Genomic DNA, 18,061 nt, shown 5'->3' on the forward strand with positions numbered 1-18,061 from the left:
ACACACACATGGTTTTCCATGTTTTATGGGCTCATTATGTCAGAACTATGGACTTGTCTATGTGTGGTTTTGCCCCGTGACCCAGTTTCTGTCTTTCATGATTTGTTCATTGGTTTCCAGGTGTGTCTAGTTTCTTCCCCATGTGTTCCATGTCCTCATTAATTTAGTCATTCCATACACCTGTGTTTCCCCAATTATCCTGAGTTTAAACCCCAGTCTATTGAGTTCATATTTGTCGGAGATTCGTTTAACCGTGTGTGTCCTGTGCTCCTGTTTACCCCTTTGTATTATTGGAATCTAAAGAAGAGTTTTGTCCATTCTGTGTTTCCATGATTGTTCTCTCAACAGTTTTAAAGCAGTCATATGATGTGATTAAAATTGTTCCTTTCTCTTTGGAGTGTTAAAAGCTCTTGGTGAATAAAGAAGATCTGTGAAGTTGCAAAGACTAAAGTCTCAAATCCAAAGAGATATTCTAGATATTCTTTATAAAAGTTGAATGTCATCCAAGCCCCCCAAAAACAGCTCGTTCTAACACATATCAACGTCATGATGTGGGAACATTTGCATAACGCCGCTCAGATGTTCGGGCAAAGAAAGAAGGTGTACCTTTTTTTCTCGTTGTAGTATTGTTGTCGCCGATGCCATGTCATATAGACACTGTGTGTTTGACTGTGAAAGCAAAACTACTTTGTTTGGCCTTCCAGATGAGGACGATATCTGCTTCTTCATGCCTGGAGCTGATCAGTGCTGGTCGCTGAGGAAATACATCAGCTTTTACCGGATCGGTTTTCACCGTGGACGAAGCAAAGTCCAGCCCGGGGTCGTCACATGTGGTTGCTGCAGGCCTCAAGATACGCTCCTTCATAGAATCCGCCTCAAGTCGCCCACCTCTGCTCACTCAAGGCCACGGTGTTTGACGCTGTTTCGTTGAGAAACCGAAATTACTTTGGTTTTGCCTTCGAAAAGAGGACACCACTAGAAATCATGTTTATATCACCTTTATAATGGGTTTTATATTTGTGTTTTGTTGCTCTGGCCGGACAAGGCATAACAATATGTTAAGAGGCATGACATTTCCCTCACACGCTTGAGGCATTCGGCCAATCACAATGCACTGGATAGCTGGCCAATCAGAGCACACCTCACTTTTCAGAGCGATGAGCTTTGAAAAAATTGATGCGTTTGTGGATATGTGGAAAATCATGTTTTTTTTTTTTTTTGTTTTTTTTTTTTTTTTCAACCTTAAACTGCATAAACACATTTTATTACACCAAATACACAAAATAATGTTCGTTTTAGCAGCATTATTTGACCCTTTAATTGTGTGGACTATTTACCATTCAAAGCAATTTTATAAAAATAAAAATCCACCTTTTATATTTATGCACTTGGAAGACAATGTCATCCAAAGTGACGCGCATTGCATTTAAAGTGTTTGTTTCAGATCATGCACTCGACTGGAATCGAACCCCCGACTTTGGCGTTGCAAGTGCTGTGCTCCACATTCTGACCAACAGAAATAAATCATAATCACTTTAATAACTGATTTTTAAAGATAGTTAAGGACTTTCACAAACGCACCAGCATTGAACTTTGTAACTTTGTTTGGATGAGTTCAGAAAGTAACCAGAGTGCAGTGCACTTCCTTGTTGACTTCAGAAACAGCCGTAAGTGAACTCAAGCACACGTCTCTCTGTCTCTCGTCCAAAGCGCCCCCCTCTTTCTCTCTCTCTCGCTGTAACTAAGCGCGCATCTGTGTCCGTGCGCGCGCCGCGGGGCCGCTCTCCTCGCCTCGGAGCGCGCGTTGTCCCCGCGCGTCTCGCACAGTTAGAGGTGATTTGCAGTGACGCGTGCTTGGAGTGCACCTTCCCAGTTCACTGTCAGCTCAATGCGACCTGGCAGGTCCAGGGGAACACGCTGTCAGTCGCCTGAAAGCGCGGCTCTCTTTGCCTGGACCGCAATGTCGCGGAGGTGAGCGACACTCGCGCGTCTGATGTCGCTACAAGGTGAGTTTCAGCTGCCGCCACGAGTCATTCTCTCTTTGAGCTTTCGCAGGTCTGGCATGCTGGCGTGCTGTCCCTGTCACACACACACACACGCACACACCCACATACACACACACACACACACCCACATACACACACACACACACACACACACACACACACATGTTTGTTTTTGTGTAAAGTGTGTTCATCCCATAGGTGTAATGGTTTTTATTCTGTAGAAACTGTATATTCTATGGCCCTTCACCAACCCTACACCTAACCCTAACCCTCACAGGAAACTTTGTGCAGTTTTACTTTCTCAAAAAAACTCATTCTGTATGATTTATAAGTGTTTTGAAAAATGGGGACATGGGTTATGTGCTCATAAGTCACCCTCTCCTTGTAATACCTGTGTCATACCCATGACATTATACAGAGCTGTGTCCTGATATGATACACACACACACACACACACACACACGCACGTACACACACAGACACACACACACGAGTCTGCTATCTTGCAGGTGGTTTTCCTCTCAGTTTACCACACACACCTTCACTAAAGAGGCACGTTCTAGCGAGTGAGAGCAGATGGTGTGCTCCAGCCTGCAGCGGATCTCCATCTCTCTCAGGTAAGCGCTTGTGTGCGCTGGTAAATGTTTACTGACTGCCTGAGTTTGCAAATATTCCCCAGGGCTTTCCTCCTCTGAGGTGAGAAACATTTCCCTGCTCACTGATGCCCTACACACAGTCACACACTTGCCCTGAGTGTGTGTGTGTGTGTGTGTGTGGTCACTTTAATACGGTTTAAAACCTCTTGTTTTACAGTGAACCCAGGTGAACCGCAGTAACAGACCACGCAGAATCAAACGTGGTGGTGGTTAAGGAGAGACCCCCCACATGATTGTACAGTGCTTTGGGTGTACAGCAATACACAATACAGTGCTATAAATGCAGCATTCATTCATTCAAACATGCCCCAATAATTACTAGTGCATGCGATGTGTGTACTTTAACATTACAGTGATTCAGAAGTCCCCGGTCTTCAGGTAAATGAGGGCATGAAGAGTTTAACAGCAGTGTGGAAATGATTCATGACTTCTTTTTCTGTCAGGGATTTTCTGTTGAGGTTTATCTTGTATTTGGCACCAGGAACAGACTAAACGTCATCTTGAGGACATTTTAAACTAAAAAACCTTCTGTCATGGATTTGTGCTTAAAAAGAAGATATAAGGGCCAGGAAGATTGTTTTAATGTTTCTGAAAGAAGAATCTTCTGTTCACAAAGGCTACATTTATTTGATCACAAACAGAGTTAAAACTGTGAAAAAATTGTTTTTATTTAAAATCAAATTTTATCTGTGTGAATCTCTGTTAATTTATTTCTGTGATGCTCCGCTGTATTTTCAGCCTCATTCCTCCAGTCTTCAGTGTCACATGATCTTCAGAAATCAGAATAATATGATGATTTACTGCTCAAGAAACATTCCTGATTATTATCAATGTTGAACACAGTTGTGCTGCACAATATTTTTTGGAAACTGTTATGCATTTAATTTTTAAGGATTCTCTGACGAATAGAAAGTTCAAAAGAACAGTATTTATTTTAAATCTAAATATTTTGTAACCTTATAAATGTCTTTACTTTTGATCAGTTTTAATGTGTCCATGATGAATAAAAGTAAAAGAAAAAAAATCATACTGACCCGTTTTTTCAGCAGTAGTGTAAATGTAAAACAAAGTTATGCATAATGACTGTAGTTATGTTTTGTTGATGTATACTGACCTTAAAGGGACAGTTCAGTGAAATATGGTCATTCTGCCTAAAATAATTCACCATCATGAAGTTCCAAACATGTATGATTTGACCTCTGCAAAACACACACACACACACACACACAATATATTTTGACTGGTTTATCCATGAAAGTCAATAGCGTACAAATTAGAAAGATGAGAAAAAAAAAAAAAAAAAAAAAACATGTATTGATCCGGTTTATATTTGCCATTTCTTCAAAATAAGCTTTTTTCTTCTATGGACAAAGACAGAAATGTAAACTGCATCAGCAGCTCGTGCACAAACTCATCAACACAAGTCAAAACACACACATACAACATCAAGGAGAATTACAGTATATGAGCCTCAGTATATGCAATTAAGCTTTGAGTAAAATAAGTGAAGTAGTAAAAACTAAACACAAATGACAGAATTTGGGGAAAACAATACAGTGTAGAAAACCATTTTAAAATTCTGAAATATTGTTATGTTTTCAAAAAAACTTTATGCTTTTATCTGAATTTACTTTAAAACAAAAAATGTGCAATATACAGTCAGGGCTTGTTGGTAAGAGTCAAAAAGAGTCAATATGTGCATCAGGCGTTGTGTAAACTGATGGTCAGTAATAACACCGAGGGTCTGGTGAGGGGCTCACACAATAAAGCCTCTATCAGAACTCATTCATCACGTCCTGAAGAGACTCTGAACCCATTCACATCTGATACACATCAGCGTGCTTCCTCCACTACGACTCTCTCTCAAACACACACACACACACACACACACACACACACACACACACACACACACACACAGGTCCAAACATATGCAAACTTCAACAAATCAAACTACACACTCTATCACACAACACTGCACTATTTTAACTCTCTACTATACACAATCTCTACACATATTCTGGTTTCTAACAGCACACAGTGAATTTTCACAACCCATTGTTAATGCTAAAAACACTAAACCCAACCCAATAAACCCACGCACACACCGTCAGCAGCCCATAAAACACACATTATTCACATGACCCATGTAAATGCAGCAGGAAATGAATATTAATCTGTGATTGTGATGCAGATGTGCTTTGGATATGCAAGTGACATCACACTGTAACACAGCCTTCAGGATATCAGGAGCGGTGACCTCCACACGACCCCGCAGCTCCAACTACCACATGAACAGCTGCACAAACACCACGACCAGCACAAACCTGATGATATGGCCCAGGACACACACATGAAATGAGCTGGAAGTACTTTATTATAGAAACTAAAATGAAAACAATGCAGAATGCTTGATAAAACTGATCAAATAAGTCAAATCTAACTGAGAGAAACACATTCGATCACAAACTTTGGCTTTCAGTCATACGGTCCAGTCGTTCCAGCTCCAATGTGCTGTTATCAGGAGGTAACATCCACTTTTATAACTCGACGAGACCTTTTACACTGCAAATATCACTGAACAATAAAATCAAATCCAGCACATTCGTCTTTACTCTTATCAGATGAGCTTTATTGCTCCAAACACTTATTGTCCAATCACACGGCAGACAGACGGAGGAAGTGTGTCGGCGGCGGGACACTGAAGGATGAAGGCGTGTCAGGATGAGAGATTGGGCTGGTCCCGACCTGAACGGCTGATGTATTGAGCTGGAACGGATCCGATCAGCTCCGCTGGGGGTGACGAGACCCCACGGCCCTAAGACAGAGCCGTAATAGTGTTTACTGCACTTATCTGGAAACACCAACCTCTCCACACCATTTCATTATAACGTCGTCTAGAAGTTTCTCAAGCCTTCCGGAGTTAACTTTAGTTAATGCATTAACTAGCAAGAAATACATTTAACAGTGTTCATGAATCTTTGTTAATATTAGTCAAAAAAATGCACCTGTTGATTGCTACAGTTGGTCATGTTAGCTCAAGTACATAGTTTTGATTTAAAATGTATATGCGCTGAAATTAATATTAGCTATGGTTAATTAATGCTTAATGAGAATTTTTCATTTTTATTTAATGTTAATGTAGTTAACTAAGGTTTATTATAATGTGTTACCTCTATGTCAGTTTTATTATTTTTATATTTATTTTTAGTTATGTTATTAAATCAAGTTAATAGAATTGGAAATAAACATTAAATGTAAAACATGTTTTTAATATTTACTTTCAGATAACGTTTATTTTATTTAAAGAAAAGGAAATGGTTCGTTTTTAGTTCTTGTTTTAGTTTTCACTAACTATAAGATCCCTGGATTACACAAGTCTTTTAAATGAAGAGTTACAGGATTTTTTTTTTTTAATTTTAGTTTATTTCATTCATTAAAAACAAATGCAACAACAGCATTTAACAATAATGAAAAGGAGCAGAAAGAAGTAAAAAAAAAAACGTATAATCATTCCCTATGATTTGTAGAACATCTTTTATATTTTTTTCCTGAATAGAATAGTGGTGTCATCCACAAACAGAATGCACCTCAGTATCTGAGACACAGACACAATGTAATTTACATATAGACGAAAAAGTATAGGTCCTAGGACCGATCCTTGTGGTACCCCACAAGTTATGTTACAATTATTAGACTATATGTTGTCAATTTCAACAAACTGACTTCTGTTTTTTTAAATAGCTGGTAACCCATTGGTGTGCCACACCTCTGATACCATATTTATATAATTTATGCAACAATAAATTGTGGTCCAGCATATCAAGCGCTTTTTGAAGATCCACAAAGATGCTTACTAATTTGTGCTTTTTATTTATAGCATTGGTCATTTCTTCAATTAGTTCCATAATTGCTGTAGCAGTTGAGTGATTAGGACGAAACCCATATTTGCTGATACTTAAAAACTTAAATTCATTTAGAAATGTATTCAGTCTAATCTAAAAAAAAACTTCTCTAGAATTTTAGAGAACTGTGGAAGTAATGATATTGGTCTAGAATTAGAAAATTCATATCAATTCCATATCCATATCAGTATAATCATTTAATTTTTTATTGGCACACTTCTGGACAATTGTCAATATGTCCCTCGCTTGTACACTTTCAAGAAAGACACTGCCAGCATTATCTGGTACTGTGCCACCATTGATGTTTCCATCTAGAATTTTTTGTGACAAAGTAGAGCCAATATTTACAAAATAATTATTGAATTAATTTACAATTTCAGTTTTAATGCGAAGATCAACATTGTTCTTTGTAAACTTATTTGGAAATGTTTTGATTACCTTGCCTTTTTGCATAACATAATTTATAATGTGTCTTTTGTACTATTTTTATTTTTGTCTAACAATTTAGTGTAGTAATCCTTTTTAGCCTTCTTATTATTCCAACTAATTTGTTTTTTATATTTTTTATACCTAACTTCATCATCTTTACTTCTTGATCTTGAAAACAATCGGTACAAATACTTTTTGTTTTGTTTTTCTTACAGGCATTTTTCACTCCATTTGTCATCCGTGGATTGTATTTTTCTTGATACGAGCATTTGCTTTGGTTATTTTACAATTTTTATCATATAGATTATAGGTTTCTCAGAAGAACAAGGAAAGCTCATCATCATTTTCGGCACCTACTTTATGGTTTGGATCTTCTGTGGATTTTGATGTGTTTTATAAATATTAAATACAAAACCTCATGAACTGTCAGCACAATAATGCAGTGTTTGATCAGATCAATCAGACAGTCATTAGCAGGTTATTTCAGCTTAGTTCATGTTGATCACAAACACCCGTCTCATATAAACATGACCCCAATTTTCAGAGCGCTGCGGATCGAGAGAGAGAGAGAGAAAGAGAGAGAGAGAGAGAGAGAGAGAGAGAATGAGAGAGAGAGAGAGAGAGAGCCCTCCTGCAGGCAGCCACTTTTACACACTCTCTATTATTCATACTGACAATATAATATAATCACTGTTTTGTTTTATCGTAATCTTACTAGTGCATTGTCATCTCATGAGTGATTTCATGTTAAATATTTAATAAATTCAAATGAGCAACAGCCCACATATAAGATGTATATGTACTGGTGCAGATTTTTGGACGTGGTGTTTGGATAAGCACAACATTTTCACCAGCGTTTATGGACTATACTGGATGAAACATCTGACCTTTAGATTTTATTCAGTTTAATAAAGGAACAGTTACCTTAAAATGATCAATCTGCTATCATTTATGCTCCCTCAAGTCATTCTGAACCTGCACTACTTTATTTCTGCTGCAGAACACAAAATATGTTTTGAAGAACATTAGTGTCCAAACACCTTCAGACCACATCGACTTCCACAGTATTAACATATTTCAATTTTCTAAATATCTTTTTTTATGTTTTGCAGAAGAAACACATGAGGGAGAGTAAATGAAGATCATTTTGGGTGAACTGTCTCTTTAAGAAATAAGATTTTTTTAAATTTTCTTTTTTACCTTCTCTAATGAAAATGTTTGAAATTAAACATGTTTTCTTGTGAACATCATTTAAACTGATGATCAATTAATAGGGTTTTCTTTGACAAGTCAATTTTTTTGTAAAAACCCTTTAATTAACAAAAGACCAAATTACATCTTCCCACAGGAAGTGACATCATTTTGGAGGGAAAACAAAAGCACACATCATTTGTGAGTTCTTATGTTGTTGGTCATTTTGCGTCTCTTCATTTGTATTCTTTTTTTTTTCAAATTGCACAAATCAGTTTGCTGATATATATATATATATATATATATATATATATATATATATATATATAATATATATACATAAGATGGAAAATATGAAAATGAACTTCAAGCTGATTTTGATTTCATTTTGACATCAATTCATCCATCATCCTGTTTGCGTAAAGAATCAAGTATTACAATTTTCTGACAAATGTATGTTTTTTAATTTCTTAGAAATACTGAATCTGCAACTCAAGCCGATTCTTAGTGGGAAATGTACTGAAAACACAAACATCTAGAAGCATCTCAGTGTCATCATCATCCTGTTCCTCTCTCGTCCGCTGCTCTCGCTCCCTGTGTGTTTAAAGCAAGGTGACAGAGCCACGCACGAGAAAAATCCCCTCATTCCAGAAGAGCCGGAGGTGGCCGGATCCGGACGGTGGGCGTTTCTCCCGAGGAGAAACAGAGATGAACTCTGACAATCCCTCCTCCCCTTCAGCGGCCTGCGCTCAAGATTAGGATATTTCTTCTGAAAGCTCTTTTACACAGCACTGCAGGAGGAGGATCTGTCTCCGGGTATTAAACGCCGCACACGGCCGGTCACAGATACCTCTGTGATATGGGTCACAAACACATGCGTCTCCGCCGGCCGCTCCACGGGCTGATGCGTGATGTCAGAGCGGCTCCGGGGTCACGGATTGGCTGGCAGGCTTGGACATGTGACAGCACTGAAACTGTCTAACTGGATAAAGAGAGACGGACAGAGTCCAGACCCAGATCAGAAATAATACTGTGGATTACACAATCAGTCTGATATAATCACATCATTACTCACATGGCGCAGCTGATTGGTTACTTTACACATCAGCAGCCAATGAGCTCGCTGCAGCCCTCCACCTCCCCAGCTCCACCTGTATAGATCTGCTGTGAGACGATTTCATGCATGTTAGGTGCACAACTGATTACATGTAATCTGGAATAAGTAATCAGATTACAAAAATTAAGTAATTGTAATTAGATTACATCTTTAAACTCAAAGTGTTAAATATGTTTTTATGAGCGCTGCAGTTTTGACATTCAGGAGCTTCAAACTAAAATCAACTGGTGATGCACATCTGTATCTTATGAAATATGGGAGAAATTGTTACTGGGTCTTTATATATCTAAATTAAGATAGCATTGATTTAGAACATTTTAGGCCATTGCATCAGAGTTTTGTATCTTTCACATGTGAACACAAACCAGAAAGACATATATTCAGACAACAGCCACCGTATAAAGACAATAATATTAAGATTTAATTGAGCTGTAAAGCCAATAATATGCGGTTTAATTTAACAGTGTACCCATATTACAACAGTATGCAGCTCTGTGCAGTTTCATTTATGCATTCAGTCGCTTTATGCAAAGCAGTTGACAAAAGAACAAAACAATTTAAGAATTGTAGAGTTTAATGTTTTGTGTCTGTACAGAAAGTGACTTTGAAAAATAAACACAGCACTTGAGTGTAATGTGTGACAACTAGCCCCGCTCTGCTTTAATATGATCCAGCACAAGTTGTCCTACAAACACCAGAAAATATGTGAATGCAGATTTCCAGAACAGCTGAGTTCTGCTAGAGAAAGTAGATGATTTGACACGAGTAGATCTACTGATAGATGGATGATTCCAGAACATCTGCCATATGAACATGAATCATGTTGAAGATCTCAGAACTGGAGCAGAGCATTGTTTTGATGGTGCTGCTCTGACCCCTGCTGGACACTCACTGCACTGCACTTCACTGAGTGTGTGGAGGTTAATTTAGACACCTTTGATCAGTGTGTGTGTGTGTGTGTGTGTGAGAGAGAGAGAGAGAGAGAGAGCTCAAGGTCATGGCTGGTTTTATTTCCAGCATGTCTGTTTTTTGATCTGTGTCTCAGGATGACAAGGTAAAACACACAAACACACACAAATGCGCTGATCAAACACAGCACACACATGTAGCAGGAAATAAACAGAGAATAAGGCCTCCGGTGACACACACACACACACACACACACACCTTCTGCTCAGCAGGCGTTTGAGCTCCGGATGTTTTTTGTGATCGGTCAATCTGAAGTCGCTTGGAGCCAAACACAGGGGCAGATAAAAATAGTTTGAGATTTTTCGGTGTCAGTGTCAACAATGTGTCAGTCTGTCAGACACCTGGCCACGACCCCCATCACATCACATGACCATCACAGCAGCGGCTTCAGGACAACTCCAACACCGAGAAAACACTCAGCCACACAAACCTGCCGTAGCTTATTAGTCCAGATAAGAATGTTTTCCACACAATCACCACAACTGTCCCAAAAACATCATAAAAGCATATGAACACACACCTCGTGCACTAATCCTGTGAAGCTGTGTGATGATCTGTGTGACAGACAGAACCAAGTGGAAGACATTCACTTAAAATATATCCCTTTATCCATCTTATGTTAATTTATTGCAATTGTGCAAGACTGAATTCATTAGCTGCTAGGCCCATGAAAATAAAAAAGTGCAGTAAACAATAAACATATTTCACCTCCCAACCAGTGTTTTGTGATAACGACATAAAAATAAAATAACAATAAAAACGTTGCAATATCAAGTAGCATAACTGACTGATTTTAAAATCACTGAAAGCCAAAAACACCAGAGGTCTTGCACATTCAATTCACTGACTGACTTTTAATTACCTTAGTAATAAGGTGGATAATATATGTACTATTAAGTGTTTACATTTGCATTTGTTGTTAATTCATGCACATATTAATATTTTCATTTTTCTTTTCAAAAAGAAAGAAAGAAAGAAAGATCTACCGCGTTTACGCTGTATGCTCAGCTCATGCGCCTTGGTTTTGTTTTTTTTTGTTTGTTTTTTTTTTTTTGCACTAATTACTTAGTCCACAAGGTGGCGACACTGGCCCAAACTGTTGATTCAAGTCCAAAAAAAAAAAAAAAAAAGCATGGAGCTTGTGAGGAAATTAAAATATAAATGTTCTAGTTAAGTAAGATAGCTTTCTTTTCTTTTTTTTTTTTTACGTCATAACTTCTGGAGGGAAACAAAACACACTGTAGAAAGATTTGAAACATTCGAAATGCTTAATAATTTGAATCAATTGTTGAATGATTCACTATTTCAAAGCCTGCTGGTCAAACCTTTTACAAACCAATTGTAAATATTTTATTGCAAGTGTAATCTATTAAATGCAATTAACTAATCATCAAATACTATTAAGCAGTGTTTGGTAAAGTAATGCATTACAATATTGTGTTACTCCCTAAAAAAGTAACGAATTATGTTACTTTTAAGTTACTGTAGGCAGGGCTTGCTTGTTTATTTTATTTTTTTTATTAAAACTTATTTTTTTACAAATGTTAAAGTCTTTTCACACCAAAAAGTCAAAAGCAGCTGGCGTTACCAATTTGAAAAAGTAACTCAGATATTTCCTTCTAAATTAAAAAAAAAAGTACTTCACGTATCTTGTAATGCGTTACGCCCAGCACTGCTATTATGTATGAAGTGTTTGTATCATATGTGATATTTGAAGTGCCAGATAAAGAAACAGACCAATAAGAGACTATTAAATGCTACTGTTCCTTTTAATTATACAAATGTGTCATTATAAAATGTCTACAAATGTAGAAAACTTCATACAATTTTGATTGCAACATAAAATCATCGCTGTTAATAGTGTTCACTGTGTCATCAACTAACTGCATGATTTCTACTGTACATTTATGATTTCTACTGTACATTTATGATTTCATACTGTATATTTGTGATTTTCTTCTGTACATTTATGATTTTATACTCTATTTATGATTTCCTCTGTACATTTATTATTTTCTTCTGTACATTTATAATTTCATACTGTACATTTATGATTTTCTTCTGTACCTTTATGATTTCTACTGTACATTTATGATTTCATACTTTATATTTGTGATTTTCTTCTGTACATTTATGATTTTATACTCTATTTATGATTTCTTCTGTACATTTATGATTTTCTTCTGTACATTTATGATTTTCTTCTGTACCTTTATGATTTTATACTGTACATTTATGATTTTCTTCTGTGCATTTATAATTTGTTCAGTACGTTTATGATTTTCTTCTGTACATTTATGATTTTCTTCTGTGCATTTATAATTTGTTCAGTACGTTTATGATTTTCTTCTGTACATTTTATGATTTCTACTGTACATTTATGATTTCTACTGTACATTTATGATTTTCTTCTGTACATTTATAATTTTCTTCTGTAAATTCATGATTTCTACTGTACATTTATGATTTCTTATGTACATTTATGATTTCTTCTGTACATTTATAATTTTCTTCTGTAAATTCATGATTTCTACTGTACATTTATGATTTCTTTTGTACATTTATGATTCCTTCTGTACATTTATGATTTCTATTCTAAATTTATTATTTCTAATGTACAATTATGATTTTCTTCTGTACATTTATGATTACTTTACATTTATGGTTTTCTTCTGTACTTTTATGATTTCTACTGTAAATTAATGATTTCTACTGTACATTTATGATTTTCTTCTGTACTTTTATGATTTCTACTGTAAATTTATGATTTCTACTGTACATTTATGATTTATACTCTACATTTATGATTTATACTGTACATTTCTGCCATATAGACATCAACTTGAGATCACCGCTGAAAATCAACTGCTAAATATAATGTGTCATGTTCTGTAAAGCTGCTTTGCAATGATGTGTGTCGTGAAAAGCACTATAAAAATACACGTACACGTAAAACTAAAACTAAATGAATGAATTAATAAATGAATAAAAACCCTGATCTGAGATTATGTAAATACTAGGTTCCATACGGGTGTTTTTGCAGTGATGCCATAGAAGAACCTTTCAGTGAACACTTCCTGAATGAACCATTCTGAAGAAACCTTAAGAACCTTTTTCGACTCTAAAGAACGTGTTCTGCGTTTGTAAGGTTCCGAGGATGTTTAAGGGTTCTAGTATCATTGATGACAATGAAGAACCTCCTGGTGACTCTGTGGAGCCGGAGACACAAGTAAAACATCTTCATGAAGATTCTTCTGAACTTTCAGTGTGAAATGAAGATCTTGGGACGAGTGTGTTTAATGAGTGTGTTTAATTCCTTTAAAGCAGATCAGGCGTGTGTCCGCAGACAGCAGGTCATTCTGCTCCAACGACTCAACATCAACAAACAAACATTAATTACTGCTGACCTCATCACGCTGACCACAGACGCCTGTCATTAGCCGAAGAGAGGAACATATGAAACATTCAACATGCTCCAAACACTTCATTTGTTCTCAATGATTCATTTCTTTGAAGGTTCAGAAGAGTTGTTCACATGCTAGCGAGCTCTTGTCTGTCTGATTTGGGACACATCACTGGAGAACATTAACAGGTCACTCTTTCTTTCTTTTTCTTTGTCCACAAAGCTCAGAACTATCCTGATGTATCCACATGAAACCACATTCACAGTCTGTCTTAATGTGAAGTCTTTCTGAGTGACTGATGGGGATTTGATGGCCATGTGTTCCAGTACTGATGCCTCTTTGTCAGAATATCATTATTTGATATTATAATTATCATTTAGGCCTTCATTAACAAGTTAACCAATGTTAGAATAAAGTATGAATCCGCATAAAACAATAAAAAATGCAACAAAAAGAAAAAAAATCTGGATAACCTACAAATCACGGACAAAATCGCTATTTCACTATGGGTTAACCTGAACATTAAAGGGGGGGGGGGGGGTGAAATGCTTGTTTTCACTCAATCTCCTGTTAATCTTGAGTACCTATAGAGTAGTACTGCATCCTTCATAACTCCAAAAAGTCTTTAGTTTTATTATATTCATAAGAGAAAGATAGTCTGTACCGATTTTTCCCGGAAAAACACGACCGGCTGGAGGCGTGACGTGTGGGCGGAGCTAAAGAATCACGAGCGCCAGTAGGCTTTTGCGTTGAGAGCGTTTGGAAGTTGTGACATTACCGTGAGGAAAAAAAACCATCATCCAAAACAAACCATGGCTAACAGTCAGATTCAGCGTATATTTATGATCCAGAATCAGATCCAGAGACTGAAATTTAACAAGAGCAGCATCAGCAATGATATCTCTATGTGGTATGTACTGAAACTGTATATATTTGCTTAGTGGTTTTGGAAAATGACTAAGTTCCACTTTATGTCGTCTTTTTTTTTTTTTTTTTTTAGCTGTACACGTGGAAAGTGCAGTTTGATGACAACATCGCATGTTGTTTACTTGATGTGCTTACACTGCGATAGCTAAGTTAACAACACAGAGATATTTGAAGCAGTTTTACTCACCGCCTGCGGTTCCAACACACGATCGTGACCCTTTTTCGTTGGGATTGCATTATAAACGATGTGCAAATCCGGCGTCAAACTGGGCTTTGTTTGTAAAACAAGCATCTTCGAAATGCAGGGGAACAAACACAAACACTTGCACAACTCCGTTGATGCTCTGTAAAAATAAACTCCATCCACTGGTCCCTTAATGCTGTTTCTCTTTTGGTAATCTGTGCAGGGTTGTCTTGCCCTGGCAACCAAAAACACACTTCTTTTGTGACATTTCGCGACGCTCTCGCTCTGATCAGTGAAGTCTGTTGTGCTCTCTCTGCTCTGCTATACGGGAGCGCACTCTTCCGGCAGAAGTGCCTCAGGACCCATATAAGGAAATTCCGCTCCATCTAACGTCACACAGAGCCATACTCGAAAAACACTTTCTGAAACTTGTGACAAACCAGAAAGGAGTATTTTTGGAACAAAAATACTCCTTCCAACGTACAACTTAATTTTTGAAACTTTGTCCATGTTTAGCATGGGAATCCAACTCTTTAACAGTGTAAAAACTCAGTATGCATGAAATAGCATTTCACCCCCCCTTTAACTAGTAGCCTGTGCAGCCTACATTACATGAGCCTAAAATTAATTCACTTTTTGGTCTCTCTCTCTCTCTCTCTCTCTCTCTCTCTCTCTCTCTGGATTTACATACAGCACAGTTCAAAAGTTTAGGGTCAGTACATTTTTAGTTTTTAAGAATACATTTTTATTCACCAAGGATGCATTACAAAAGTGCCATTAAAGACATTTATAATGTTACGAAAGATTTCTATTTCAAATAAACGCTGATCTTCTGAACTTTATGTTCATCTGTGAATCCTGAAAAATACAATGTATCACAGTTTCCACAGAAATGTTGAGCAGCACAACTGTGTTCAACATTGATAATAATCAGAAATGTTTCTTGAGCAGTAAATCATCATATTATTCTGATTTCTGAAGATCATGTGACACTGAAGACTGGAGGAATGATGCTGGAAATACAGTGGAGCATCACAGAAATACATTACACTTTAACACAGATTCACACAGAAAACAGTGATTTTAAATAGAAATAATATTTCAAATTTTCTAAATTTTTACTGTATTTTTAAACAAATAAATGCAGCCTTGGTGAGCAAAAAAGCCTTCCTTCAAAAACGAATGAAGAAAGTGAGACTAGCAGTGTGTGTGTGTGTTCTGCTATCTCGTCTCTTTGAGGTTTGGGGATCTTCTCAGTAACTCGACGGCGTTTGAGGGATCCAGAAAAGCTCAATCATATTTCCTAACATACACATTAACACATTGATCCCTGTATGGAGCAGATGGAGGAGGCTGCTCGTCTCTCTAAAGAAGGTTAATCTGTTTAACTCCTGATGTGCTGATTACATCTAACTGAGGAGGAGGCATCCGTCAGGGTAATCGTGCAGAGAGAGTGTGGGGAACACGTGTAAGATCGTCTCTTCTAATTGGGTCAGAGCAGTGAGGTGTGCCACTCCAGACCAGACACATCCGTCAACAGAGCATCCCATAATGCACCTCACCTCCCCATGCTGGGCCTCGTCTGAGCGGGAGGGAGAGGATGGGACAGGACGGGCGCAGAGTAATATTCGGTCTGCAGTATTCTGTCTGGAAGCAGCTGGATCAGTGAATGAAGCGCAGACAAACCCCAGACACTTCTGCTCTCAGTATTATTGAGATACTCTTATGCTTTTTATTAATAGGTTGAATTAGAATATATATATATATATCTTTCCCCTTTCATTTTTATTTTATTTTGCATTTTATTTTATTTATTTTTTTATATTTAAGTCTTTTTTGTAATTTTAGTACAAGTTAAAATAAATGAATGAATGTGTATTTTAGAATCATTGAGATACTAGTAGGTTTTTTACATTTATTTAAAATCTGTCTTCATTTGTTTATTTTTATTCTTTTTTTTTTCATTTTAGTTAAACTTTTAATTATTTTGTTGTTTTAAATTTTTTGACAATAAGCCTTAGAATTTTGTATTAACAATAAAAAAAAAATTATGCATTTGACATTAATATGTGCATGTCGTTTTTTGTAAATTTTATTTCAGTTTTAGTTATTTTAGTATGTACATCAAGAAAAACTAAATGATAATGAGAAATAATAATGAAAATGAAACATTTTGGAACAAAAATTTTCATAATAACAAAAGTACTTGATATTTCAGTAAAAAATGCATTTTAATTTTATGAATTTTTTTATATTTTTTATGGTTTTGGTCTTAGTTAACTATAATAATAATAATGATGATAAATAAATAAATAAATAAATAAATAAATAAAAACTAATGATTACTTCATACAGATAGCTACTTGTTTTAAATTTCATGTAAAATTATTAGCATTATATATATATATATATATATATATATATATATATATATATATATATATATATATATATATATATATATATATATATATATATATATATATATATATGCATAACAAATATTTTGGCTGCATAGGTTTTTTTTTGTGTGTGTATTTGTGATCATGCAGTAATTGATCTGTACTGTCTCCACCAGCTGTTTTATAATGCAGGGAAGTCAAAACTAATCGCAGCACAAAAAAGTGACTGAATTGAAAATGATAAAACCAAGCATCACAATTCTGCTCGTGTGTTTGAGTTCCTCTTGGGAATCTGTAAAGAGTGCAGCAGATTTAGTGGGAAGTCAGAATCAAATCAAATATAAACTTGGTGGCATCCGGAGAGACAGACATGGTTAATGCATCAATGTGTCAAAGTTACTGCATTACAAGACAATAAAACCTGCTCAACAAACACAGTTAATGATCTTTATACACAAAAACATGTTTACATTGCACCACAGAAACCAGCCGCAGTTTGATTATTATTATTATATATATTTTAATATAGCAGATATACTGGGACTGATTTATTACAAAAATCTCTAATGAAAAGCATCTACAACATATAGAGCTTTACACTCTAGAGCAGAGTGTAATGCAACTACATGTGTGTCCACAGGATGTCAGCAGAGAGCAGGCCATGAGCTCCACGAGCCCTCAACACTCACACACACACACACACACACACACTATCTCTCTCTCACACACACACACACACACACACACACATTTACCAGAAACTGTCTGCTTATTTTCAACTCTCCAGAGTCTCCTCGGCCCAGGCCCAAGGTCGTGACCCCTTCAGGTATCCATGGAAACAACAAGTGATTACAGTCATTGCATTATTATG

The sequence above is a fragment of the Carassius gibelio genome, chromosome B6 (genome assembly GCF_023724105.1).
Source record: "Carassius gibelio isolate Cgi1373 ecotype wild population from Czech Republic chromosome B6, carGib1.2-hapl.c, whole genome shotgun sequence".
Lineage (NCBI taxonomy): Eukaryota > Metazoa > Chordata > Actinopteri > Cypriniformes > Cyprinidae > Carassius > Carassius gibelio.